Source organism: Pieris brassicae, unplaced genomic scaffold, assembly GCF_905147105.1.
Source record: "Pieris brassicae unplaced genomic scaffold, ilPieBrab1.1, whole genome shotgun sequence".
Lineage (NCBI taxonomy): Eukaryota > Metazoa > Arthropoda > Insecta > Lepidoptera > Pieridae > Pieris > Pieris brassicae.
Window position 1 is genome coordinate 1315 of NW_025575973.1, and position 3686 is coordinate 5000.

Consider the following 3686-nt stretch of genomic DNA (forward strand, 5'->3'; position numbering starts at 1 on the left):
CGGTGTGCGCAGCGTCGTGTTGGAATTTATCCCTCAAGCTCCGGGCGTTGATCGTATCTAGTGCGAATCATGCGTGTGTGTGCGCATGTAATTGCCAGCCGAGTTTTAATATGTTTACAATAACGTATTGAATAAAATTGAGAAGTTGCGTTTAGATGAATGTTCAATTTTCAAATTGTCACAACATCGATTCCCGCCCGCGGGGTCGTGTTCGTTGCAGTTTTATGTCCCTCACAGTGGTCGAGCATCGTTGTACATCACCTCGTTGCGAGATCGTGACGGGACGGCCGCTCGTAGACCGGTCAAAGTTAGTCTATCGATATGAAGCGCGAACGTCGCGTCGCGTGCAAATTCGACGCGTTACGTTCACGCGTGTCGAGAAGGCGCGCGCGCAAGCGCGCGCCCCTCGACGCCGCCGAGCCAGCGGCTCGCCGAAGCCGCGTGACCGCGGTGTAGGCGTGTCGTTTGCGTAAGCAGCTCCCTGGTTGATCCTGCCAGTAGTTATATGCTTGTCTCAAAGATTAAGCCATGCATGTCTCAGTGCAAGCCGTATTAAGGCGATACCGCGAATGGCTCAATATATCAGTTTTGGTTCCTTAGATCTTACTCAGTTACTTGGATAACTGTGGTAATTCTAGAGCTAATACATGCAATCAGAACTCTGACCAGTGATGGGATGAGTGCTTTTATTAGATCAAAACCAATCGGCGGAGGGCCATGCGTCCGAAGTCGTTAATTTTGATGAATCTGGATAACTTTTGCCGATCGCACGGTCCAGTACCGGCGACGCATCTTTCAAATGTCTGCCTTATCAACTTTCGATGGTAGTTTCTGCGACTACCATGGTTGTCACGGGTAACGGGGAATCAGGGTTCGATTCCGGAGAGGGAGCCTGAGAAACGGCTACCACATCCAAGGAAGGCAGCAGGCGCGCAAATTACCCACTCCCGGCACGGGGAGGTAGTGACGAAAAATAACGATACGGGACTCTTACGAGGCCTCGTAATCGGAATGAGTACACTTTAAATATTTTAACGAGGAACAATTGGAGGGCAAGTCTGGTGCCAGCAGCCGCGGTAATTCCAGCTCCAATAGCGTATACTAAAATTGTTGCGGTTAAAAAGCTCGTAGTTGCATTTGTGCGCCGCGCTGTCGGTGCACCGCATCCGCGGTGATACTGACACGTCTGCGGAGCATATCGTCGGTGAGCCGGCGGTAAAACGCCGGTTCAATATCAAAATCCTATCGCGGTGCTCTTCGGTGAGTGTCGAGGTGGGCCGACAATTTTACTTTGAACAAATTAGAGTGCTCAAAGCGGGCTCAAAATGCCGCTTGAATATTCGTGCATGGAATAATCGAATATATCTCGGTTCTATTTTGTTGGTTTCAGAACTCCGAGGTAATGATTAATAGGGATAACTGGGGGCATTCGTATTGCGACGTTAGAGGTGAAATTCTTGGATCGTCGCAAGACGAACATCAGCGAAAGCATTTGCCAAAGGTGTTTTCATCAATCAAGAACGAAAGTTAGAGGTTCGAAGGCGATTAGATACCGCCCTAGTTCTAACCGTAAATATGTCATCTAGCGATCCGCCGACGTTACTACAATGGCTCGGCGGGCAGCTTCCGGGAAACCAAAGATTTTGGACTCCGGGGGGAGTATGGTTGCAAAGCTGAAACTTAAAGGAATTGACGGAAGGGCACCACCAGGAGTGGAGCCTGCGGCTTAATTTGACTCAACACGGGAAATCTCACCAGGCCCGGACACCGGAAGGATTGACAGATTAACAGCTCTTTCTTGATTCGGTGGTGGTGGTGCATGGCCGTTCTTAGTTGGTGGAGCGATTTGTCTGGTTAATTCCGGTAACGAACGAGACTCTAGCCTGCTAAATAGGCGTCGTCATTCAAGGTGTGCGCGACTCTCGGGGAGCGCAACTCACTGGCGACGTATTAAAATTCTTCTTAGAGGGACCGGCGGCTTCGAGCCGCACGAGATTGAGCAATAACAGGTCTGTGATGCCCTTAGATGTCCTGGGCCGCACGCGCGCTACACTGAAGGAATCAACATGTTCTCCCTGGCCTAGAGGCCCGGGCAACCCCGTTGAAACTCCTTCGTGCTGGGGATTGGGGTTTGCAATTATCCCCCATAAACGAGGAATTCCTAGTAAGCGCGAGTCATAAGCTCGCGTTGATTACGTCCCTGCCCTTTGTACACACCGCCCGTCGCTACTACCGATTGAATGATTTAGTGAGGTCTTCGGACCGACACGCGGTGGCCTCACGGCCGTCGGCGTTGCTGGGAAGTTGACCAAACTTGATCATTTAGAGGAAGTAAAAGTCGTAACAAGGTTTCCGTAGGGGAACCTGCGGAAGGATCATTAACGTTGGTTTTTTCTTTTTGTTTTGTTGTTGTCAAAGACTCGCAAAAAAAGAAAAAAATACAAAAACACGTGAATGATACGAATCAAAATCGAATCCGAGACGGTTGACTCTCTCTCGTCGATTCGCGACGTGTGCGTTGCGACACGCTTTGATTAGCGTTCGCTATCGCCTATTGATACTTTGAAATAATATTTTATAATTTTTGTGTACAACCACGCAAATAAAAGAGATTTTCTTTCTTTTCATTTGTCGTACACGTTAATGATAAGTATTATTTTCAAATTTTTTTGTTTAATTTTTTCGCACCTTTTATATTTTCTCATACAAAAACACACACAAAAACAAAACGATTACCCTGAACGGTGGATCACTTGGCTCGCGGGTCGATGAAGAACGCAGTTAACTGCGCGTCATAGTGTGAACTGCAGGACACATTTGAACATCGACATTTCGAACGCACATTGCGGTCCGTGGAGAAATATCCAGGACCACTCCTGTCTGAGGGCCGGCTGCATAAAAACAAAAAGCCACACTGTTCGCGTGACGAGCGGCGATCGCTGCGACTCCGGTCGTAGCGCCGCATCTCTGTCGCGCGTGCAATTGACGGTTTCGCTAGGCCGCCGAGCGGCCGAACGATCCGTTCGAATATATGTTCGATTACGACTCGTCATCCGTATTGGCCGTGTTAAGCCACGTCTATACGATACTTTTGTCGCACAAATAAATTCTCCCCGCCGCACCGTGTCTCCCGCGGCACGGGTGCGCGTCGAGTCTTTACGCAACGACAACGACAACGACGACAACGACGTTCGCGTTTACGCGTCGCGCGTGTTTGCTCGCATCGTCCCGGTCCCGCATGGCGATCGCGCGACGGTCGGCGCCGGTGCGCGCGTCGACGTGTCTCGACGCTGTCGTTGAAAGTTGTCGCGTTCGGCTCAGTTTCTCTTACTCTCGCGAGAGGAAGCGAAACGCGCGCGCCCGCTGCTCTAGCGGTTGCGCCCAGTGTGTGCGTGCGGTGTTTGTGCAATTGTAGTGTGTACGAAATTATTGTGACGTGTGTTCTTAAAACGGACGGAACGATGCCGTCGTTAACGAACAACAACAGAAGAACCGCTTGGTGGTGTGCGATTGATTGATTTCGCGCAACGCGACATCTATGTGTCGCCACCACCACGCTGTTCGCAAGGTGCCGCGCCGCTTTCGTGCGAGCGCATATAATGTAGGCGGACTCGACGTCCGGAGGGCGCGTGGCGTCGTCGACGCGCTTGTAAAAATAGCGTGTCGCGTACGCCCGTTGCGCCGAC

The 3686-nt window shown here is 50.7% G+C and overlaps 2 non-coding genes across 2 annotated transcripts; both read left to right on the top strand.

Annotated features, from left to right (window-relative positions):
* Positions 1-478: 478 nt before the first annotated feature.
* Positions 479-2381, top strand: LOC123719316. Its single transcript, XR_006755377.1, has one exon. It is a non-coding gene; the product is annotated as a small subunit ribosomal RNA (ribosomal RNA).
* A 352-nt stretch (positions 2382-2733) lies between these two features.
* LOC123719310 lies at positions 2734-2890 on the top strand. The gene has a single exon (XR_006755372.1). It is a non-coding gene; the product is annotated as a 5.8S ribosomal RNA (ribosomal RNA).
* Positions 2891-3686: the final 796 nt, after the last annotated feature.